At 35.8% G+C, this 25883-nt stretch overlaps 11 non-coding genes across 11 annotated transcripts; all 11 read left to right on the forward strand.

The window, feature by feature from the left end:
* The first annotated feature begins 234 nt into the window (after positions 1 to 234).
* On the forward strand, positions 235 to 306 carry Trnaq-cug (transfer RNA glutamine (anticodon CUG)). The gene has a single exon. It is a non-coding gene; the product is annotated as a tRNA-Gln (tRNA).
* Positions 307 to 4420: 4114 nt separating this feature from the next.
* Positions 4421 to 4492, forward strand: Trnaq-cug (transfer RNA glutamine (anticodon CUG)). Its single transcript has one exon. It is a non-coding gene; the product is annotated as a tRNA-Gln (tRNA).
* A 1962-nt stretch (positions 4493 to 6454) lies between these two features.
* On the forward strand, positions 6455 to 6526 carry Trnaq-uug (transfer RNA glutamine (anticodon UUG)). The gene has a single exon. It is a non-coding gene; the product is annotated as a tRNA-Gln (tRNA).
* Positions 6527 to 8632: 2106 nt separating this feature from the next.
* Positions 8633 to 8704, forward strand: Trnaq-cug (transfer RNA glutamine (anticodon CUG)). The gene has a single exon. It is a non-coding gene; the product is annotated as a tRNA-Gln (tRNA).
* A 1980-nt stretch (positions 8705 to 10684) lies between these two features.
* Positions 10685 to 10756, forward strand: Trnaq-uug (transfer RNA glutamine (anticodon UUG)). Its single transcript has one exon. It is a non-coding gene; the product is annotated as a tRNA-Gln (tRNA).
* Positions 10757 to 12808: 2052 nt separating this feature from the next.
* On the forward strand, positions 12809 to 12880 carry Trnaq-cug (transfer RNA glutamine (anticodon CUG)). The gene has a single exon. It is a non-coding gene; the product is annotated as a tRNA-Gln (tRNA).
* A 1969-nt stretch (positions 12881 to 14849) lies between these two features.
* On the forward strand, positions 14850 to 14921 carry Trnaq-uug (transfer RNA glutamine (anticodon UUG)). Its single transcript has one exon. It is a non-coding gene; the product is annotated as a tRNA-Gln (tRNA).
* Positions 14922 to 16991: 2070 nt separating this feature from the next.
* Positions 16992 to 17063, forward strand: Trnaq-cug (transfer RNA glutamine (anticodon CUG)). The gene has a single exon. It is a non-coding gene; the product is annotated as a tRNA-Gln (tRNA).
* A 1974-nt stretch (positions 17064 to 19037) lies between these two features.
* Trnaq-uug (transfer RNA glutamine (anticodon UUG)) lies at positions 19038 to 19109 on the forward strand. The gene has a single exon. It is a non-coding gene; the product is annotated as a tRNA-Gln (tRNA).
* Positions 19110 to 21179: 2070 nt separating this feature from the next.
* On the forward strand, positions 21180 to 21251 carry Trnaq-cug (transfer RNA glutamine (anticodon CUG)). The gene has a single exon. It is a non-coding gene; the product is annotated as a tRNA-Gln (tRNA).
* A 1143-nt stretch (positions 21252 to 22394) lies between these two features.
* Positions 22395 to 22466, forward strand: Trnaq-uug (transfer RNA glutamine (anticodon UUG)). Its single transcript has one exon. It is a non-coding gene; the product is annotated as a tRNA-Gln (tRNA).
* The last annotated feature ends 3417 nt before the right edge of the window (positions 22467 to 25883 follow it).

Raw genomic sequence — 25883 nt, forward strand, 5'->3', positions numbered from 1 at the left:
ATATATATATATATATATATATATATACATATTCATCTGTGTGTGTGTGTTTGTTTGTGTGTATTACAGGAGTGTAACGTTTTATCTATAAAGTAAGACGAAATCTCTGACAACATGAATGCACCTTATCGGTAATATAAATGAACACAAGGGAGTCCAACGGTAAGCTGATATAATACTGATATATTACTACCTCCTAACATGTTTTTGGAATATGACCCTGTGTCATCGATAGGTTCCATGGTGTAATGGTTAGCACTCTGGACTCTGAATCCAGCAATCCGAGTTCAAATCTCGGTGGAACCTAAGTTTATCTTTTTAATCCTAAAAATACCTTTTCGTAAAGTTTTATGTCGAACAGAAGACAAATGTACAATAGTAGAAGCGAGTATGAGAGGATACATTGTATGTACCTATTTAACGACATACAGTATTGCCTGGAAATGGGTTAGTGCGAAATATGAATCTAGTTTCGCAATAGAGTTGCAACCTAGTGCTCCTTGCTGACAATTCAATAATTCGCACTTAAAAAGGGGAATCTCGCAAATTCTTTGCAACTACATTACGATTTGAAAACAAAGATATCTTGTAATTTCGACTTTGATTTATTAATTGTAATTAAAGAATTGCGCAACGTAAACACATTTCCTTTATGTCTTGATATTGGCTGCGGACCGTTACCTCTTCTCACTTTTCTCCGCGAGGAGTCAATTACACTGCACTATATGTGCTTCATTATGAATATATGCATATATTAGTCGATATCGATTTTAAATAGCGAATCCCTTTTCTATAACGTGACCTCTACCATGACAACACTGATACTAACCAGCACTCGATACCTTAGAAACTTACTTTCTGCTCAGATATCTTACAACTGCAGTCAGAAATTGGCTAGTGGTTTCTATTATTCTGTGAAGAAACTAACTTACTTGTGAATCTCTCTCTCTCTCTCTCTCTCTCTCTCTCTCTCTCTCTCTCTCTGTCTCTTTGCTGAGTGATTAAGACATTTAAATTATGGAATATACCTTGTCCATTGTTCGAAGGCACAATTACATTAGGGAAAGAGGCCAAATGTAGAATTTCATCTCAGGTTCATAAATAAAATAGTTTTGTGAGGGTCAGTGTATCAGATATAACTAATTAGCAAATAAAATATAAACATTTTCATGGGTTTTTGCTCATAGCAAGAGCAAGGAACTTTCTTTATTGCCCGCAAAATAAATTCTCCGAAAAGTGAGCATTTTTGTAAAGTGTATATATTGAATACAGATCCAACTCAAGGGTTCTATGTATGAGAGCAGGGAAGACATCCGAAAAGCCATATGGACGTCATAGAAAAATCAAGAAAAACTATCCAAACATCTATATGTCGCGTGGTGGATAGCTTATCAAAGGGTTAGAGGCCAGAATGGGTGTCCGGGGACCCATAGGTTATTGAATGAGACAAGAGACCCTTTTCCGTACTACTAGTGGATTTCATAGAAGAAATATAAAAAACTATGTATAAGAGAATATTGTTTACAGATGATTAGTATGTATTACTGGGTGAAATTTGGAAACTACACTAAAGACTCACATGTCTCAGTTACATGTAACATTGTTTAATTTTATCTAAATTCTAATAATGAACATGTATCTACACTTCTCAGATGTGAATCGATACCATTATCATAATCAATTAATTTAGAGCCACATTCAGCGTTTTCTTTGATGTTTCTTTTACAAAAGTTAATCAGAATGTACTTTATACCTTAAACAACAAAGATACTTCATTTGCCTTCTAAAAATTGAATAAGAATATTCCCAGTCGGGTTACAGTTCTTTTCATATTTAGTGTCAATATAATTACAACTCGTGACGTGTTCCCACTGCATAGTTACACTTCCTGTATACATAAGATAAGGCAACTATGTACACTGATAGATACAAGCCTGGGGCAATCTGATTAAATTCAAATCTCCTCTGTCTTAACGTGAAGATCTGAGAGCGACCGCTAAGAGGTCATATTCTACTAATTTTGGAATTAGCCAGTGGAAATGCAGCTTTCAGAAATTTTAAATTTCCAATCTTTCGGCCCACCACGACGATCTTTAGCACACCGCACAGTCTCCGAAACGCGAAGGTGTAAGACTTCATCTAGTTGGCTGGTAAAATTAGCGATTTTGCTAATAACATAAGTCATCAGAACATGGCCACTAAATGGCCGCTGTCAGAACTTGGCGTAGAACAGTGGAGACACTTTTTACAAGTGTCTTGTCGACACATGCTACAATGGTTCCATGGTGTAATGGTTAGCACTCTGGACTTTGAATCCAGCGATCCGAGTTAAAATCTCGGTGGAACCTTGAATTTTATTTCTTAGTTATTTACATTAATTTAAAGACTTTATTTTAATTTTGTAAATCCTAATGCGAAAGAAGAGGTGGGCGTATGCAAATTGAAGCGAATATGATCCCTATGTGTATCTATTTCGTCATACAACAGAGACTGAAAACATGTTAGTTCAACAAAGTATGAATAAATTGTCACAATTGTTGAGTTACAAATTAAAAATAAAACAAGCTCGAAGGTAAAATAACGTTTGACCTTTTCTTCATATTGCCGGAGGATCATCATGTCTCTTTCTATGTGAGTGTCAGTTAATCGCTGTACATGGTTGTTTATTGATACATATATAGACCTTTCCATAGCCCTTGGATTTTCAATGAAATTTCCATACGCCCTTGGATTTTTCAACGACCTCACCATACGTCCTCGAATTTTTCAACGAGCTCACCATATGTCCTCGGATTTTTCAAGTCTTCGCAGTAAGATACGAAAAATGTTTAATATTGTTCGTTGAAAATGTCTTCGAAGCAACAAATAAACCCTGATCTATTCGGACTACCTCGACAGTTTCTACGAAGATAATGACTTTACGATTGACCTAGAGCTTACGAATGAAAAAAATAGTTCGATGCATTCGCATTTTTTCGGACAATCCTTGTTTCACAAACAGGTGAGGTGATCCGACTGCTGTTATCGGCATATATTCCAACGTGTGATCTATAGGATTGACCTCGAAATTGAGAATTTATAAGGCGCGGCCTGGTTGTTATCTCGTGATCTTTTGCCATTACGGTACAGATATCGCCCAGCGTTCCATACTGTAGGCACAATGATGTCGATATCAGATGCCGGTGTGCCGGAAAGTTCTTCAATCTGAGGAGACTACAGGCGAAGACGAAGTTAAAAGAAACTACTGTTTTTGGTTACCAAGAGGATACCGTCACCGACAATGACCAAAGCCACCTGGCAGTGGACAAGATCACCTGTCTTGGCAGTAGCAGTCGCGTGCAGTCCAAATCGATGATGAGACAAATGCCAGAATTGCTAAAACAAGCATGGCCTGTGGCATCTTACGAGCAAATGTGTTCAGTCTACAGAACTCACGGTACTAATTCAGTTCCCATAGTAAACCTACGTAAACACCATGACATTTAAAATTCAACAACTTAAAGATTGTGAGTGCTCATAATCAAACCTACATTTATATGTATAGACGAAACCTATATTTATCAGTATAGATGAAATCTGAATGTCAGCTTGTGTAGAGGAAAGGATATGAGCCGCGGCATTTTCTGGACCAGTATGTGTTTGAAACATGTACTTTCAATTCCGCACCAAAGAGTCACGTGCTAATTTTAGTAATGAGTGTTCCAAACTCAAGACGGTTAAAGGACTGAAATTCCATCAATAAAACAATGTCATTTTCAATGGGCTTCCTGAGGAAATTGATGTGGACATGATTTCAAGACAGAGTTACAGACTCTGAGGTTCTCACGTAGGCAGTAAGATAGAAGAAATATCGCCTTGATGGTGAAATGATGACATATTTAGAACTTTAAAATCTCGGGAAAAACATACTATATCATTATTTATATATAGAGTATTGATCTGCCTAAATTTAGCCTGATATTCATAAGTGAACTTTATAACTTGATTTTACATTAGCGATCATAATTTCATTTTATTTAATCACTTTAAGATATTTCAATGCACCTTAATAATTTAATATACATTCCACTCGAACGTAATAGTACTAATCTTTTAGGCATTTCACTTTTAATCTTCATATACACTTTTATTATTTTCATATATATATATATATATATATATATATATATATATATATATATATATATATATATATATATATATATATACACATACATATTCATCTCTGTGTGTGTGTTTGTTTGTGTGTATTACAGAAGTGTAACATTTTATCAATAAAGTAAGACGAAATTTCTGACAACATGAATGCACCTTATCGGTAATATAAATGAACACAAGGAGTCCAACGGTAAGCTGATATAATGCTGATATATTACTACCTCCTAACATGTTTTTGGAATATGACCCTGTGTCATCGATAGGCTCCATGGTGTAATGGTTAGCACTCTGGACTCTGAATCCAGCAATCCGAGTTCAAATCTCGGTGGAACCTAAGTTTATCTTTTTAATCCTAAAAATACCTTTTCTTAAAGTTTTATGTCGAACAGAAGACAAATGTACAATAGTAGAAGCGAGTATGAGAGGATACATTGTATGTACCTATTTAACGACATACAGTATTGCCTGGAAATGGGTTAGTGCGAAACATGAATCTAGTTTCGCAATAGAGTTGCAACCTAGTGCTCCTTGCTGACAATTCAATAATTCGCACTTAAAAAGGGGAATCTCGCAAATTCTTTGCAACTACATTACGATTTGAAAACAAAGATATCTTGTAATTTCGACTTTGATTTATTAATTGCAATTAAAGAATTGCGCAACGTAAACACATTTCCTTTATGTCCTGATATTGGCTGCGGACCGTTACCTCTTCTCACTTTTCTCCGCGAGGAGTCAATTACACTGCACTATATGTGTTTCATTATGAATATATGCATATATTAGTCGATATCGATTTTAAATAGCGAATCCCTTTTCTATAACGTGACCTCTACCATGACAACACTGATACTGACCAGCACTCGATACCTTAGAAACTTACTTTCTGCTCAGATATCTTACAACTGCAGTCAGAAATTGGCTAGTGGTTTCTATTATTCTGTGAAGAAACTAACTTACTTGTGAATCTCTCTCTCTCTCTCTCTCTCTCTCTCTCTCTCTCTGTCTCTTTGCTGAGTGATTAAGACATTTAAATTATGGAATATACCTTGTCCATTGTTCGAAGGCACAATTACATTAGGGAAAGAGGCCAAATGTAGAATTTCATCTCAGGTTCATAAATAAAATAGTTTTGTGAGGGTCAGTGTATCAGATATAACTAATTAGCAAATAAAATATAAACATTTTCATGGGTTTTTGCTCATAGCAAGAGCAAGGAACTTTCTTTATTGCCCGCAAAATAAATTCTCCGAAAAGTGAGCATTTTTGTACAGTGTATATATTGAATACAGATCCAACTCAAGGGTTCTACGTATGAGAGCAGGGAAGACATCCGAAAAGCCATATGGACGTCATAGAAAAATCAAGAAAAACTATCCAAACATCTATATGTCGCGTGGTGGATAGCTTATCAAAGGGTTAGAGGCCAGAATGGGTGTCCGGGGACCCATAGGTTATTGAATGAGACAAGAGACCCTTTTCCGTACTACTAGTGGATTTCATAGAAGAAATATAAAAAACTATGTATAAGAGAATATTGTTTACAGATGATTAGTATGTATTACTGGGTGAAATTTGGAAACTACACTAAAGACTCACATGTCTCAGTTACATGTAACATTGTTTAATTTTATCTAAATTCTAATAATGAACATGTATCTACACTTCTCAGATGTGAATCGATACCATTATCATAATCAATTAATTTAGAGCCACATTCAGCGTTTTCTTTGATGTTTCTTTTACAAAAGTTAATCAGAATGTACTTTATACCTTAAACAACAAAGATACTTCATTTGCCTTCTAAAAATTGAATAAGAATATTCCCAGTCGGGTTACAGTTCTTTTCATATTTAGTGTCAATATAATTACAACTCGTGACGTGTTCCCACTGCATAGTTACACTTCCTGTATACATAAGATAAGGCAACTATGTACACTGATAGATACAAGCCTGGGGCAATCTGATTAAATTCAAATCTCCTCTGTCTTAACGTGAAGATCTGACAGCGACCGCTAAGAGGTCATATTCTACTAATTTTGGAATTAGCCAGTGGAAATGCAGCTTTCAGAAATTTTAAATTTCCAATCTTTCGGCCCACCACGACGATCTTTAGCACACCGCACAGTCTCCGAAACGCGAAGGTGTAAGACTTCATCTAGTTGGCTGGTAAAATTAGCGATTTTGCTAATAACATAAGTCATCAGAACATGGCCACTAAATGGCCGCTGTCAGAACTTGGCGTAGAACAGTGGAGACACTTTTTACAAGTGTCTTGTCGACACATGCTACAATGGTTCCATGGTGTAATGGTTAGCACTCTGGACTTTGAATCCAGCGATCCGAGTTCAAATCTCGGTGGAACCTTGAATATTATTTTAAGTTCTTTCTTATTTACATTAATTTAAAGACTTTATTTTATTTTTGTAAATCCTAATGCGAAAGATGAGGTGGGTGTATGCAAATTGAAGCGAATATGATCCCTATGTGTGTCTATTTCGTCATACAACATAGTTTGAAAACCGGTTAGTTCAACAAAGTATGAATAAATTGTCACAATTGTTGAGTTACAAATTCAAAATAAAACAAGCTCGAAGCTAAAATGAAGTATGTCAATTTCTTCATATTGTCGGAGGATCATCAGCTCTGTCTCTATGTAAGTGTCAGTTAATCGCTGTACATGGTTGTTTATTGATGCATATATAGACCTTTCCATAGCCCTTGGATTTTTCAAAGAAATTTCCGTACGCCCTTGGATTTTTCATCGACCTCACCATACGTCATTGGATTTTTCAACGACCTTTCCATATTTCCTCGGATTTTTCAAGTCTTCGCAGTAATTTACAAAAAATGTTTAATTTTGTTCGCTGAAAATGTCTCCGAAACAACAAATAAACCCTGATCTATTCGGACTACCTCGACAGTTTCTACGAAGATAATGACTGTACGATTGACCTAGAGCTTACGAATGAAAAAGTAGTTAGATGCATTCGCAATTTTTCGGACAATCCTTCTTTCGCAAACAGGTGAGGTGATCCGACTGCAGTTATCGGCATATATTCCAAGGTGTGATCAATAGGATTGACCTCGAAATTGAGAATTTAAAAGGCGCGGCCTGCTGGTTATCACGTGATCTTTTGCCATTACGGTACCGATATCGCCCAGCGCTCCATACTGTAAGGACAATGATATCGATATCAGATGCCGGTGGGCCGGATTGTTTTTCAATCTGAGGAGACTACAGCCGAAGACGAAGTTAAAGGAAATTATTGTTTTGGTTACCAAGAGGATACCATCACCGTGAATGGCCAAACCCACCTGGCAGTGGACAAGATCACCTGTCTTGGCAGTAGCAGTCGCGTGCAGTCCAAAGCGATGATGAGACAAATGCCAGAATTGCCAAAGCAAGAGTGGCCTGTGGCATCTCACGAGCAAATGTGTTCAGTCCACAGAACTCACGGTACTAATTCAGTTCCCATAGTAAACCTATGTAAACACCATGATATTTAAAATTCAACAACTTAAAGATTGTGAGTGCTCATAATCAAACCTACATTTATAAGTATAGATGAAACCTATATTTATCGGTATAGATGAAATCTGGATGTCAGCTTTTGTGCAGATGAAAGGATATGAGCCGCGGCATTTTCTGGACCAGTATGTGTTTGAAACATGTGCTTTCAATTCCGCACCAAAGAGTCAGGTGCGAATTTTAGTAATCAGTGTTCCAAACTCAAGACAGTAAAAGGACTTAAATTCCATCAATAAAATAATGTCATTTTCAATGGGCTTCCTAAAGAAACTCATCTGGATATGATTTCAAGACAGAGTCCCAGACTCTGAGGTTTTCACGTAGACAGGAATATAGAAGAAATATCGCCTTGATGGTCAAATGATGACATATTTAGAACTTTAAAATCTCGGGAAAAACATACTATATCATTATTTATATATAGAGTATTGATCTGCCTAAATTTAGCCTGATAGTCATAAGTGAACTTTATAACTTGATTTTAAATTAGCCAGCATAATTTCATTTTATTTAATCACTTTAAGATATTTCAATGTATCTTACTAATTTAATATACATTCCACTCGAACGTAATAGTACTAATCTTTTAGGCATTTCACTTTTAATCTTCATATACACTTTTATTATTTTCATATAAATATATATATATATATATATATATATATATATATATATATATATATATATATATATATATATATATATATATATATATATATATATATATATATATACATATTCATCTGTGTGTGTGTGTTTGTTTGTGTGTATTACAGGAGTGTAACGTTTTATCTATAAAGTAAGACGAAATCTCTGACAACATGAATGCACCTTATCGGTAATATAAATGAACACAAGGGAGTCCAACGGTAAGCTGATATAATACTGATATATTACTACCTCCTAACATGTTTTTGGAATATGACCCTGTGTCATCGATAGGTTCCATGGTGTAATGGTTAGCACTCTGGACTCTGAATCCAGCAATCCGAGTTCAAATCTCGGTGGAACCTAAGTTTATCTTTTTAATCCTAAAAATACCTTTTCTTAAAGTTTTATGTCGAACAGAAGACAAATGTACAATAGTAGAAGCGAGTATGAGAGGATACATTGTATGTACCTATTTAACGACATACAGTATTGCCTGGAAATGGGTTAGTGCGAAATATGAATCTAGTTTCGCAATAGAGTTGCAACCTAGTGCTCCTTGCTGACAATTCAATAATTCGCACTTAAAAAGGGGAATCTCGCAAATTCTTTGCAACTACATTACGATTTGAAAACAAAGATATCTTGTAATTTCGACTTTGATTTATTAATTGTAATTAAAGAATTGCGCAACGTAAACACATTTCCTTTATGTCTTGATATTGGCTGCGGACCGTTACCTCTTCTCACTTTTCTCCGCGAGGAGTCAATTACACTGCACTATATGTGCTTCATTATGAATATATGCATATATTAGTCGATATCGATTTTAAATAGCGAATCCCTTTTCTATAACGTGACCTCTACCATGACAACACTGATACTGACCAGCACTCGATACCTTAGAAACTTACTTTCTGCTCAGATATCTTACAACTGCAGTCAGAAATTGGCTAGTGGTTTCTATTATTCTGTGAAGAAACTAACTTACTTGTGAATCTCTCTCTCTCTCTCTCTCTCTCTCTCTCTCTCTCTCTCTCTCTCTCTCTCTCTGTCTCTTTGCTGAGTGATTAAGACATTTAAATTATGGAATATACCTTGTCCATTGTTCGAAGGCACAATTACATTAGGGAAAGAGGCCAAATGTAGAATTTCATCTCAGGTTCATAAATAAAATAGTTTTGTGAGGGTCAGTGTATCAGATATAACTAATTAGCAAATAAAATATAAACATTTTCATGGGTTTTTGCTCATAGCAAGAGCAAGGAACTTTCTTTATTGCCCGCAAAATAAATTCTCCGAAAAGTGAGCATTTTTGTACAGTGTATATATTGAATACAGATCCAACTCAAGGGTTCTACGTATGAGAGCAGGGAAGACATCCGAAAAGCCATATGGACGTCATAGAAAAATCAAGAAAAACTATCCAAACATCTATATGTCGCGTGGTGGATAGCTTATCAAAGGGTTAGAGGCCAGAATGGGTGTCCGGGGACCCATAGGTTATTGAATGAGACAAGAGACCCTTTTCCGTACTACTAGTGGATTTCATAGAAGAAATATAAAAAACTATGTATAAGAGAATATTGTTTACAGATGATTAGTATGTATTACTGGGTGAAATTTGGAAACTACACTAAAGACTCACATGTCTCAGTTACATGTAACATTGTTTAAGTTTATCTAAATTCTAATAATGAACATGTATCTACACTTCTCAGATGTGAATCGATACCATTATCATAATCAATTAATTTAGAGCCACATTCAGCGTTTTCTTTGATGTTTCTTTTACAAAAGTTAATCAGAATGTACTTTATACCTTAAACAACAAAGATACTTCATTTGCCTTCTAAAAATTGAATAAGAATATTCCCAGTCGGGTTACAGTTCTTTTCATATTTAGTGTCAATATAATTACAACTCGTGACGTGTTCCCACTGCATAGTTACACTTCCTGTATACATAAGATAAGGCAACTATGTACACTGATAGATACAAGCCTGGGGCAATCTGATTAAATTCAAATCTCCTCTGTCTTAACGTGAAGATCTGACAGCGACCGCTAAGAGGTCATATTCTACTAATTTTGGAATTAGCCAATGGAAATGCAGCTTTCAGAAATTTTAAATTTCCAATCTTTCGGCCCACCACGACGATCTTTAGCACACCGCACAGTCTCCGAAACGCGAAGGTGTAAGACTTCATCTAGTTGGCTGGTAAAATTAGCGATTTTGCTAATAACATAAGTCATCAGAACATGGCCACTAAATGGCCGCTGTCAGAACTTGGCGTAGAACAGTGGAGACACTTTTTACAAGTGTCTTGTCGACACATGCTACAATGGTTCCATGGTGTAATGGTTAGCACTCTGGACTTTGAATCCAGCGATCCGAGTTCAAATCTCGGTGGAACCTTGAATATTATTTTAAGTTCTTTCTTATTTACATTAATTTAAAGACTTTATTTTATTTTTGTAAATCCTAATGCGAAAGATGAGGTGGGTGTATGCAAATTGAAGCGAATATGATCCCTATGTGTATCTATTTCGTCATACAACAGAGACTGAAAACATGTTAGTTCAACAAAGTATGAATAAATTGTCACAATTGTTGAGTTACAAATTAAAAATAAAACAAGCTCGAAGGTAAAATAACGTTTGACCTTTTCTTCATATTGCCGGAGGATCATCATGTCTCTTTCTATGTGAGTGTCAGTTAATCGCTGTACATGGTTGTTTATTGATACATATATAGACCTTTCCATAGCCCTTGGATTTTCAATGAAATTTCCATACGCCCTTGGATTTTTCAACGACCTCACCATACGTCCTCGAATTTTTCAACGAGCTCACCATATGTCCTCGGATTTTTCAAGTCTTCGCAGTAAGATACGAAAAATGTTTAATATTGTTCGTTGAAAATGTCTTCGAAGCAACAAATAAACCCTGATCTATTCGGACTACCTCGACAGTTTCTACGAAGATAATGACTTTACGATTGACCTAGAGCTTACGAATGAAAAAAATAGTTCGATGCATTCGCATTTTTTCGGACAATCCTTGTTTCACAAACAGGTGAGGTGATCCGACTGCTGTTATCGGCATATATTCCAACGTGTGATCTATAGGATTGACCTCGAAATTGAGAATTTATAAGGCGCGGCCTGGTTGTTATCTCGTGATCTTTTGCCATTACGGTACAGATATCGCCCAGCGTTCCATACTGTAGGCACAATGATGTCGATATCAGATGCCGGTGTGCCGGAAAGTTCTTCAATCTGAGGAGACTACAGGCGAAGACGAAGTTAAAAGAAACTACTGTTTTTGGTTACCAAGAGGATACCGTCACCGACAATGACCAAAGCCACCTGGCAGTGGACAAGATCACCTGTCTTGGCAGTAGCAGTCGCGTGCAGTCCAAATCGATGATGAGACAAATGCCAGAATTGCTAAAACAAGCATGGCCTGTGGCATCTTACGAGCAAATGTGTTCAGTCTACAGAACTCACGGTACTAATTCAGTTCCCATAGTAAACCTACGTAAACACCATGACATTTAAAATTCAACAACTTAAAGATTGTGAGTGCTCATAATCAAACCTACATTTATATGTATAGACGAAACCTATATTTATCAGTATAGATGAAATCTGAATGTCAGCTTGTGTAGAGGAAAGGATATGAGCCGCGGCATTTTCTGGACCAGTATGTGTTTGAAACATGTACTTTCAATTCCGCACCAAAGAGTCACGTGCTAATTTTAGTAATGAGTGTTCCAAACTCAAGACGGTTAAAGGACTGAAATTCCATCAATAAAACAATGTCATTTTCAATGGGCTTCCTGAGGAAATTGATGTGGACATGATTTCAAGACAGAGTTACAGACTCTGAGGTTCTCACGTAGGCAGTAAGATAGAAGAAATATCGCCTTGATGGTGAAATGATGACATATTTAGAACTTTAAAATCTCGGGAAAAACATACTATATCATTATTTATATATAGAGTATTGATCTGCCTAAATTTAGCCTGATATTCATAAGTGAACTTTATAACTTGATTTTACATTAGCGATCATAATTTCATTTTATTTAATCACTTTAAGATATTTCAATGCACCTTAATAATTTAATATACATTCCACTCGAACGTAATAGTACTAATCTTTTAGGCATTTCACTTTTAATCTTCATATACACTTTTATTATTTTCATATATATATATATATATATATATATATATATATATATATATATACACATACATATTCATCTCTGTGTGTGTGTTTGTTTGTGTGTATTACAGAAGTGTAACATTTTATCAATAAAGTAAGACGAAATTTCTGACAACATGAATGCACCTTATCGGTAATATAAATGAACACAAGGAGTCCAACGGTAAGCTGATATAATGCTGATATATTACTACCTCCTAACATGTTTTTGGAATATGACCCTGTGTCATCGATAGGCTCCATGGTGTAATGGTTAGCACTCTGGACTCTGAATCCAGCAATCCGAGTTCAAATCTCGGTGGAACCTAAGTTTATCTTTTTAATCCTAAAAATACCTTTTCTTAAAGTTTTATGTCGAACAGAAGACAAATGTACAATAGTAGAAGCGAGTATGAGAGGATACATTGTATGTACCTATTTAACGACATACAGTATTGCCTGGAAATGGGTTAGTGCGAAACATGAATCTAGTTTCGCAATAGAGTTGCAACCTAGTGCTCCTTGCTGACAATTCAATAATTCGCACTTAAAAAGGGGAATCTCGCAAATTCTTTGCAACTACATTACGATTTGAAAACAAAGATATCTTGTAATTTCGACTTTGATTTATTAATTGCAATTAAAGAATTGCGCAACGTAAACACATTTCCTTTATGTCCTGATATTGGCTGCGGACCGTTACCTCTTCTCACTTTTCTCCGCGAGGAGTCAATTACACTGCACTATATGTGTTTCATTATGAATATATGCATATATTAGTCGATATCGATTTTAAATAGCGAATCCCTTTTCTATAACGTGACCTCTACCATGACAACACTGATACTGACCAGCACTCGATACCTTAGAAACTTACTTTCTGCTCAGATATCTTACAACTGCAGTCAGAAATTGGCTAGTGGTTTCTATTATTCTGTGAAGAAACTAACTTACTTGTGAATCTCTCTCTCTCTCTCTCTCTCTCTCTCTCTCTCTCTCTCTCTGTCTCTTTGCTGAGTGATTAAGACATTTAAATTATGGAATATACCTTGTCCATTGTTCGAAGGCACAATTACATTAGGGAAAGAGGCCAAATGTAGAATTTCATCTCAGGTTCATAAATAAAATAGTTTTGTGAGGGTCAGTGTATCAGATATAACTAATTAGCAAATAAAATATAAACATTTTCATGGGTTTTTGCTCATAGCAAGAGCAAGGAACTTTCTTTATTGGCCGCAAAATAAATTCTCCGAAAAGTGAGCATTTTTGTACAGTGTATATATTGAATACAGATCCAACTCAAGGGTTCTACGTATGAGAGCAGGGAAGACATCCGAAAAGCCATATGGACGTCATAGAAAAATCAAGAAAAACTATCCAAACATCTATATGTCGCGTGGTGGATAGCTTATCAAAGGGTTAGAGGCCAGAATGGGTGTCCGGGGACCCATAGGTTATTGAATGAGACAAGAGACCCTTTTCCGTACTACTAGTGGATTTCATAGAAGAAATATAAAAAACTATGTATAAGAGAATATTGTTTACAGATGATTAGTATGTATTACTGGGTGAAATTTGGAAACTACACTAAAGACTCACATGTCTCAGTTACATGTAACATTGTTTAAGTTTATCTAAATTCTAATAATGAACATGTATCTACACTTCTCAGATGTGAATCGATACCATTATCATAATCAATTAATTTAGAGCCACATTCAGCGTTTTCTTTGATGTTTCTTTTACAAAAGTTAATCAGAATGTACTTTATACCTTAAACAACAAAGATACTTCATTTGCCTTCTAAAAATTGAATAAGAATATTCCCAGTCGGGTTACAGTTCTTTTCATATTTAGTGTCAATATAATTACAACTCGTGACGTGTTCCCACTGCATAGTTACACTTCCTGTATACATAAGATAAGGCAACTATGTACACTGATAGATACAAGCCTGGGGCAATCTGATTAAATTCAAATCTCCTCTGTCTTAACGTGAAGATCTGAGAGCGACCGCTAAGAGGTCATATTCTACTAATTTTGGAATTAGCCAGTGGAAATGCAGCTTTCAGAAATTTTAAATTTCCAATCTTTCGGCCCACCACGACGATCTTTAGCACACCGCGCCAGTCTCCGAAACGCGAAGGTGTAAGACTTCATCTAGTTGGCTGGTAAAATTAGCGATTTTGCTAATAACATAAGTCATCAGAACATGGCCACTAAATGGCCGCTGTCAGAACTTGGCGTAGAACAGTGGAGACACTTTTTACAAGTGTCTTGTCGACACATGCTACAATGGTTCCATGGTGTAATGGTTAGCACTCTGGACTTTGAATCCAGCGATCCGAGTTCAAATCTCGGTGGAACCTTGAATATTATTTTAAGTTCTTTCTTATTTACATTAATTTAAAGACTTTATTTTATTTTTGTAAATCCTAATGCGAAAGATGAGGTGGGTGTATGCAAATTGAAGCGAATATGATCCCTATGTGTGTCTATTTCGTCATACAACATAGTTTGAAAACCGGTTAGTTCAACAAAGTATGAATAAATTGTCACAATTGTTGAGTTACAAATTCAAAATAAAACAAGCTCGAAGCTAAAATGAAGTATGTCAATTTCTTCATATTGTCGGAGGATCATCAGCTCTGTCTCTATGTAAGTGTCAGTTAATCGCTGTACATGGTTGTTTATTGATGCATATATAGACCTTTCCATAGCCCTTGGATTTTTCAAAGAAATTTCCGTACGCCCTTGGATTTTTCATCGACCTCACCATACGTCATTGGATTTTTCAACGACCTTTCCATATTTCCTCGGATTTTTCAAGTCTTCGCAGTAATTTACAAAAAATGTTTAATTTTGTTCGCTGAAAATGTCTCCGAAACAACAAATAAACCCTGATCTATTCGGACTACCTCGACAGTTTCTACGAAGATAATGACTGTACGATTGACCTAGAGCTTACGAATGAAAAAGTAGTTAGATGCATTCGCAATTTTTCGGACAATCCTTCTTTCGCAAACAGGTGAGGTGATCCGACTGCAGTTATCGGCATATATTCCAAGGTGTGATCAATAGGATTGACCTCGAAATTGAGAATTTAAAAGGCGCGGCCTGCTGGTTATCACGTGATCTTTTGCCATTACGGTACCGATATCGCCCAGCGCTCCATACTGTAAGGACAATGATATCGATATCAGATGCCGGTGGGCCGGATTGTTTTTCAATCTGAGGAGACTACAGCCGAAGACGAAGTTAAAGGAAATTATTGTTTTGGTTACCAAGAGGATACCATCACCGTGAATGGCCAAACCCACCTGGCAGTGGACAAGATCACCTGTCTTGGCAGTAGCAGTCGCGTGCAGTCCAAAGCGATGATGAGACAAATGCCAGAATTGCCAAAGCAAGAGTGGCCTGTGGCATCTCACGAGCAAATGTGTTCAGTCCACAGAACTCACGGTACTAATTCAGTTCCCATAGTAAACCTATGTAAACACCATGATATTTAAAATTCAACAACTTAAAGATTGTGAGTGCTCATAATCAAACCTACATTTATAAGTATAGATGAAACCTATATTTATCGGTATAGATGAAATCTGGATGTCAGCTTTTGTGCAGATGAAAGGATATGAGCCGCGGCATTTTCTGGACCAGTATGTGTTTGAAACATGTGCTTTCAATTCCGCACCAAAGAGTCAGGTGCGAATTTTAGTAATGAGTGTTCCAAACTCAAGACAGTAAAAGGACTTAAATTCCATCAATAAAATAATGTCATTTTCAATGGGCTTCCTAAAGAAACTCATCTGGATATGATTTCAAGACAGAGTCCCAGACTCTGAGGTTTTCACGTAGACAGGAATATAGAAGAAATATCGCCTTGATGGTCAAATGATGACATATTTAGAACTTTAAAATCTCGGGAAAAACATACTATATCATTATTTATATATAGAGTATTGATCTGCCTAAATTTAGCCTGATAGTCATAAGTGAACTTTATAACTTGATTTTAAATTAGCCAGCATAATTTCATTTTATTTAATCACTTTAAGATATTTCAATGTATCTTACTAATTTAATATACATTCCACTCGAACGTAATAGTACTAATCTTTTAGGCATTTCACTTTTAATCTTCATATACACTTTTATTATTTTCATATATATATATATATATATATATATATATATATATATATATATATATATATATATATATATATATACATATTCATCTGTGTGTGTGTGTTTGTTTGTGTGTATTACAGGAGTGTAACGTTTTATCTATAAAGTAAGACGAAATCTCTGACAACATGAATGCACCTTATCGGTAATATAAATGAACACAAGGGAGTCCAACGGTAAGCTGATATAATACTGATATATTACTACCTCCTAACATGTTTTTGGAATATGACCCTGTGTCATCGATAGGTTCCATGGTGTAATGGTTAGCACTCTGGACTCTGAATCCAGCAATCCGAGTTCAAATCTCGGTGGAACCTAAGTTTATCTTTTTAATCCTAAAAATACCTTTTCTTAAAGTTTTATGTCGAACAGAAGACAAATGTACAATAGTAGAAGCGAGTATGAGAGGATACATTGTATGTACATATTTAACGACATACAGTATTGCCTGGAAATGGGTTAGTGCGAAATATGAATCTAGTTTCGCAATAGAGTTGCAACCTAGTGCTCCTTGCTGACAATTCAATAATTCGCACTTAAAAAGGGGAATCTCGCAAATTCTTTGCAACTACATTACGATTTGAAAACAAAGATATCTTGTAATTTCGACTTTGATTTATTAATTGTAATTAAAGAATTGCGCAACGTAAACACATTTCCTTTATGTCTTGATATTGGCTGCGGACCGTTACCTCTTCTCACTTTTCTCCGCGAGGAGTCAATTACACTGCACTATATGTGCTTCATTATGAATATATGCATATATTAGTCGATATCGATTTTAAATAGCGAATCCCTTTTCTATAACGTGACCTCTACCATGACAACACTGATACTGACCAGCACTCGATACCTTAGAAACTTACTTTCTGCTCAGATATCTTACAACTGCAGTCAGAAATTGGCTAGTGGTTTCTATTATTCTGTGAAGAAACTAACTTACTTGTGAATCTCTCTCTCTCTCTCTCTCTCTCTCTCTCTCTCTCTCTCTCTCTCTCTGTCTCTTTGCTGAGTGATTAAGACATTTAAATTATGGAATATACCTTGTCCATTGTTCGAAGGCACAATTACATTAGGGAAAGAGGCCAAATGTAGAATTTCATCTCAGGTTCATAAATAAAATAGTTTTGTGAGGGTCAGTGTATCAGATATAACTAATTAGCAAATAAAATATAAACATTTTCATGGGTTTTTGCTCATAGCAAGAGCAAGGAACTTTCTTTATTGCCCGCAAAATAAATTCTCCGAAAAGTGAGCATTTTTGTACAGTGTATATATTGAATACAGATCCAACTCAAGGGTTCTACGTATGAGAGCAGGGAAGACATCCGAAAAGCCATATGGACGTCATAGAAAAATCAAGAAAAACTATCCAAACATCTATATGTCGCGTGGTGGATAGCTTATCAAAGGGTTAGAGGCCAGAATGGGTGTCCGGGGACCCATAGGTTATTGAATGAGACAAGAGACCCTTTTCCGTACTACTAGTGGATTTCATAGAAGAAATATAAAAAACTATGTATAAGAGAATATTGTTTACAGATGATTAGTATGTATTACTGGGTGAAATTTGGAAACTACACTAAAGACTCACATGTCTCAGTTACATGTAACATTGTTTAAGTTTATCTAAATTCTAATAATGAACATGTATCTACACTTCTCAGATGTGAATCGATACCATTATCATAATCAATTAATTTAGAGCCACATTCAGCGTTTTCTTTGATGTTTCTTTTACAAAAGTTAATCAGAATGTACTTTATACCTTAAACAACAAAGATACTTCATTTGCCTTCTAAAAATTGAATAAGAATATTCCCAGTCGGGTTACAGTTCTTTTCATATTTAGTGTCAATATAATTACAACTCGTGACGTGTTCCCACTGCATAGTTACACTTCCTGTATACATAAGATAAGGCAACTATGTACACTGATAGATACAAGCCTGGGGCAATCTGATTAAATTCAAATCTCCTCTGTCTTAACGTGAAGATCTGACAGCGACCGCTAAGAGGTCATATTCTACTAATTTTGGAATTAGCCAATGGAAATGCAGCTTTCAGAAATTTTAAATTTCCAATCTTTCGGCCCACCACGACGATCTTTAGCACACCGCACAGTCTCCGAAACGCGAAGGTGTAAGACTTCATCTAGTTGGCTGGTAAAATTAGCGATTTTGCTAATAACATAAGTCATCAGAACATGGCCACTAAATGGCCGCTGTCAGAACTTGGCGTAGAACAGTGGAGACACTTTTTACAAGTGTCTTGTCGACACATGCTACAATGGTTCCATGGTGTAATGGTTAGCACTCTGGACTTTGAATCCAGCGATCCGAGTTCAAATCTCGGTGGAACCTTGAATATTATTTTAAGTTCTTTCTTATTTACATTAATTTAAAGACTTTATTTTATTTTTGTAAATCCTAATGCGAAAGATGAGGTGGGTGTATGCAAATTGAAGCGAATATGATCCCTATGTGTGTCTATTTCGTCATACAACATAGTTTGAAAACCGGTTAGTTCAACAAAGTATGAATAAATTGTCACAATTGTTGAGTTACAAATTCAAAATAAAACAAGCTCGAAGCTAAAATGAAGTATGACAATTTCTTCATATTGTCGGAGGATCATCAGCTCTGTCTCTATGTAAGTGTCAGTTAATCGCTGTACATGGTTGTTTATTGATACATATATAGACCTTTCCATAGCCCTTGGATTTTTCAAAGAAATTTCCGTACGCCCTTGGATTTTTCATCGACCTCACCATACGTCATTGGATTTTTCAACGACCTTTCCATATTTCCTCGGATTTTTCAAGTCTTCGCAGTAATTTACAAAAAATGTTTAATTTTGTTCGCTGAAAATGTCTCCGAAACAACAAATAAACCCTGATCTATTCGGACTACCTCGACAGTTTCTACGAAGATAATGACTGTACGATTGACCTAGAGCTTACGAATGAAAAAGTAGTTAGATGCATTCGCAATTTTTCGGACAATCCTTCTTTCGCAAACAGGTGAGGTGATCCGACTGCAGTTATCGGCATATATTCCAAGGTGTGATCAATAGGATTGACCTCGAAATTGAGAATTTAAAAGGCGCGGCCTGCTGGTTATCACGTGATCTTTTGCCATTACGGTACCGATATCGCCCAGCGCTCCATACTGTAAGGACAATGATATCGATATCAGATGCCGGTGGGCCGGATTGTTTTTCAATCTGAGGAGACTACAGCCGAAGACGAAGTTAAAGGAAATTATTGTTTTGGTTACCAAGAGGATACCATCACCGTGAATGGCCAAACCCACCTGGCAGTGGACAAGATCACCTGTCTTGGCAGTAGCAGTCGCGTGCAGTCCAAAGCGATGATGAGACAAATGCCAGAATTGCCAAAGCAAGAGTGGCCTGTGGCATCTCACGAGCAAATGTGTTCAGTCCACAGAACTCACGGTACTAATTCAGTTCCCATAGTAAACCTATGTAAACACCATGATATTTAAAATTCAACAACTTAAAGATTGTGAGTGCTCATAATCAAACCTACATTTATAAGTATAGATGAAACCTATATTTATCGGTATAGATGAAATCTGAATGTCAGCTTTTGTGCAGATGAAAGGATATGAGCCGCGGCATTTTCTGGACCAGTATGTGTTTGAAACATGTGCTTTCAATTCCGCACCAAAGAGTCAGGTGCGAATTTTAGTAATGAGTGTTCCAAACTCAAGACGGTAAAACGACTTAAATTCCATCAATAAAATAATGTCATTTTCAATGGGCTTCCTAAAGAAACTCATCTGGATATGATTTCAAGACAGAGTCCCAGACTCTGAGGTTTTCACGTAGACAGGAATATAGAAGAAATATCGTCTTGATGGTTACATATTTAGAACTTTAAAATCTCGGGAAAAACATACTATATCATTATTTATATATAGAGTATTGATCTGCCTAAATTTAGCCTGATAGTCATAAGTGAACTTTATAACTTGATTTTAAATTAGCCAGCATAATTTCATTTTATTTAATCACTTTAAGATATTTCAATGTATCTTACTAATTTAATATACATTCCACTCGAACGTAATAGTACTAATCTTTTAGGCATTTCACTTTTAATCTTCATATACACTTTTATTATTTTCATATAAATATATATATATATATATATATATATATATATATATATATATATATATATATATATATATATATATATACATATTCATCTGTGTGTGTGTGTTTGTTTGTGTGTATTACAGGAGTGTAACGTTTTATCAATAAAGTAAGACGAAATCTCTGACAACATGAATGCACCTTATCGGTAATATAAATGAACACAAGGGAGTCCAACGGTAAGCTGATATAATACTGATATATTACTACCTCCTAACATGTTTTTGGAATATGACTCTGTGTCATCGATAGGTTCCATGGTGTAATGGTTAGCACTCTGGACTCTGAATCCAGCAATCCGAGTTCAAATCTCGGTGGAACCTAAGTTTATCTTTTTAATCCTAAAAATACCTTTTCTTAAAGTTTTATGTCGAACAGAAGACAAATGTACAATAGTAGAAGCGAGTATGAGAGGATACATTGTATGTACCTATTTAACGACATACAGTATTGCCTGGAAATGGGTTAGTGCGAAACATGAATCTAGTTTCGCAATAGAGTTGCAACCTAGTGCTCCTTGCTGACAATTCAATAATTCGCACTTAAAAAGGGGAATCTCGCAAATTCTTTGCAACTACATTACGATTTGAAAACAAAGATATCTTGTAATTTCGACTTTGATTTATTAATTGCAATTAAAGAATTGCGCAACGTAAACACATTTCCTTTATGTCTTGATATTGGCTGCGGACCGTTACCTCTTCTCACTTTTCTCCGCGAGGAGTCAATTACACTGCACTATATGTGTTTCATTATGAATATATGCATATATTAGTCGATATCAATTTTAAATAGCGAATCCCTTTTCTATAACGTGACCTCTACCATGACAACACTGATACTGACCAGCACTCGATACCTTAGAAACTGTATTCGTACACATTTATTATAAATGTCACTAATGTGCAAAGTGATAAGAGGTACACTTTACGATCACATTGTTGTTATACAAATATGATCTTTTTCTTTTATAGTTATTCTCTCTCTCTCTCTCTCTCTCTCTCTCTCTCTCTCTCTCTCTCTCTCTCTCCCACTCTGTGTATTCCAATTTAATGCGTTATGGACACGGATTCAAAGCATAAACCTTCTTGATGGAAACATTTTATATTGCGGACACCAAAAGTTGGTGTCCACAGGGTACTCGCCGCTAAATTATTCCTCTGATTCACGTATATGATGGTGATAGGAAACGAATAAACCTGCGTTGGAAAGCGTTTCCCGCCAAATGTGTGTATATTTATTTTTACTTTTCCATTCAGCAGCCAGTGTGTGCGAACCCGTCACACACAGACATATTGCGATTTGCGCATGTCATTGCCATTGGATACTGGAATAGCTCTCTTCCTATTGAGTATTATCGCCTCGCTCCTATTACCTCATGCACATGTTTTAGCAAAACAGTAAAGAATACGCATATACTACAACCTACTAATAAGTTTTGAGAAGATGACCCGTTGTAACCGATAGGTTCCATGGTGTAATGGTTAGCACTCTGGACTTTGAATCCAGCAATCCGAGTTCAAATCTCGGTGGAACCTAGGTTTTTTTTATTTTTATTCAAATACTTTTCTCAAAGTTTCATGTGGAACAGGAGGCGAATGTACAGAAGAAGAAGAAGCGACTTACAGCCCCTTGCTTACAACTCAGTAATTCGTACTTACAACTATATATTACCTAAATCCTCTTCAACAACATTACAATTTTTGCACTTAGAAATTTTGTAATTACGACTTTGTTTTCTTAATTTTTCACTTACCGTCAAAGGACAAAGATAACCTAGAAATTGAAAGCTTGCGTTGTCGGACCGCTCCAGTGGCCTAGTGGTTAGAGCGCCCGCCTTGGATGTGGGAGATCGTGGGTTTGATCCCCGGCCGAGTCATGCCAAAGACTTACAAAAATGGTACTAACAGCTACCTCGCTAGGCGCACAGCATTAAGAGGTTAGTTTTAGGACTGGTCGGCCTGGTGTCAGGATAATGTGTCTGTGTGGTACATCATGCTACATGTCTGCAGCATGATGCCCCAGTGCTAGACATCACTATAAACTGCCACATTGCAGGCATCGTAGCGATATGACTGAATTTATTTTAAAGCTACGTTAAAAATCTAAATCGGACACACACGTTGTCGGAAATATGGCAGGCATATATGGAGGTGGATTACCGAAATAATTATATGCGTGTATTTCCTAATCTTCCATGATGCATTATTATAAATGGCTGCTTGCAAGTGCTACTTTCATAATTCTATCAATGTATATTGTATTTTCATTGATGCAAATTGTACGTGGCAGTTTGTAAGTGCTACTTTCCTTCTGCATTATTGTAAATGACTGCTTGCAAGTGCTACATTCATAATTCTAGTCAAGAATTTTCTAATTTTCATTGATGCAAGCTGTAAATGGTTGCTTGCAAGTTTTTCGATCAACTTTCCTTCTGCGTTATTTTATCTTGCGATTTGCCACAACTGAATCGATTCCGTAATTTGTCGTATGACAAACGCAATGTCAGTTACTACAAACTTTGTATATTCTGTTTCTGAACTTTACAATTACATCATTCCAACTGCTGTTTTTATACCTATTTGGTCCTGCAACAATGTAAATACTAAGTTTTATCAGTATCGTCTTTGTCGTCCATCTCGTGTCTCTCTAAATTTCTAAATTTTTTCCTTTACGGCATTCATTTTATGTCGATAACTCTTTCACTCCCCTTTTTTGAGGTGTACATTACCAACACAGTTTTAATCGTCTCTAAAACCATATGCTTTCTCGAAGATCTAAGCGATTTATAGCACCTTACGAGAACAAAAACGCATACACTACAACAGGGTGGTCCATCTTTTTCAAACCCAGTTTTGACGCACTGAAGTATTTACCTTCAAAGTTTAAGAAATCTACTTCTTAGTGTCATCTCTCATTACTTGGAAACATTAGTTATTTTAGCAAAGTAAGGATCAGAAATGACAATGATATATTCCCTCGTAATCTTCTTAACGAGTATTCATCGGACGAACCCTGGTTGTAAGGATTGTATTGTACGTCACCCATTTTGACGCACCTCACAGACGTCTTTCTTTTCCTGTGATAATATTGTACATAAGCTCCCGCGAAAATAAAATAATTCAGATCAACATCAATAGCACATAAAAAAGTTTATAGGTAAAATGACATTAAAAACAATTAATCATTCCTTACAGGTGTTATTATTCTTATCATGATCTTCATTTTGGAACATATTTTGCCGCAAAAAAAACCCCCAAATAATCAAACTGTGGAAAATCATGTTCGTATCATGATAAAAGTATTTACTTGCGATTAGAAGTATTGGATTTAGTGTACAGTTGTTCCCAAATACTTAATTTGCATTGTTAATGTACGGAACCTTAACCTTTGAATGTATTTATATATATAAAAAACAAAAACAAAAAACAGCTTTAAAACTACTTTGCATCCATTAAAACATTTGTCTCTAAAACTGAAAATAATCAGAGACAAAAGATTTTACAGGAGATTTTACTTTTATTTTTTGTAATTCTTGCCATTATCAAACCAATTAAAATTAATAATTTGGTTCAAGAATTTTGCAAATATAAAGATAGGACTCTTAGGATGTAATTATTCAGCTGCTCTTTGTCATATTAAAGATTTAAGAAAGAAGCTTTAAAGATATTTTGAAATATGAATGTTGCGGTCGATGAGTGTGTTTTGGGACAGTCTTCAGCAAGTATCAACAAAAGAATAAACTCTAATGATCTTGCTCGATAATTATACAGGGTAGAATTTTACAGATCGCTGTCTTTTTATTTGGTTTTGTTCTATTTAATCGCCTACATGTATCATGGGTAGTTGAGGTTGTTTTGGGACAGTCTTTTGCTGTCCTAGGGTAGTCATGGCATCTTTTATTTGGTGATAATTACCAATATGGGATACACTATATATTTTAAAAAACTCTCCTGATCTTACTCGATAATTATACAATCCAGGATTTTACTGATCACTGTCTTTTATAAGGTTTGATTCAATATAATGGTATACATGTATCCTGGGTAGGTGAGAGAGTTTTCGGACAGTCTTGAGCTAGCCCCATTACTTTCAGGGTGACAGATACAAAAATTAAACTACTGAATGTCTACTTCCTGCATACGTTCTTGGAAATAATCAAACATAAAATTTGCTGGACAGATTTGGGGAGGCAAACAAGTGTTAAAACATTGCCTAAACTTTTAGAACACGTTTTGCTTGAATATTCTTTAAAGGAATTGGCTATGAAAAGCTTGAGGACGCATACATTATGGTCAACAAGTGTTGCTTGCTTGACTTTGTGTTAGGTAAAGAACCGAGAGTCTACCATTTTTCTATTAGATGGCTTGTCAAATGGTCAAATGCAGGAATAGGTTGCAGATGTGCCTTAGATATCTTCTGATTGGGATTTCCTACCATTTGACAAGTGTAAGATGAGCTAAGGTACTTAAAAACATCACTTTAATTTTCAGCAAATAAAAACGATTCAGGATCTTGTGATAAGTCTTACTGACACCAAATGACCAGCTTAAGGGGTTTTATGGGCTATACTATGCATGTCCTGTCCATATGCCTTCGGAACAACACTTTCACCAGCAGGTGCATCGGTTGCCGCCATTTTCTCATAATGAACCCATTTTTCACAAAGTAATAAACTGGTACTTGTGTGGCTTTAATTTTTAAAACCGAGACTTGTATCTTCTCTGAGGAATACTACTTGGTGGCCTATAACTCACATTAAACTGACTTGCATACTTATAAAGTAGCTGTTACTTTCTGCTCAGATATCTTACAACTGCAGTCAGAAATTGGCTAGTGGTTTCTATTATTCTGTGAAGAAACTAACTTACTTGTGAATCTCTCTCTCTCTCTCTCTCTCCCTCTCTTTGCTGAGTGATTAAGACATCTAAATTATGGAATATACCTTGTCCATT

Source organism: Sinohyriopsis cumingii, chromosome 17 (genome assembly GCF_028554795.1).
Source record: "Sinohyriopsis cumingii isolate HCF-2022 chromosome 17, ASM2855479v2, whole genome shotgun sequence".
Lineage (NCBI taxonomy): Eukaryota > Metazoa > Mollusca > Bivalvia > Unionida > Unionidae > Sinohyriopsis > Sinohyriopsis cumingii.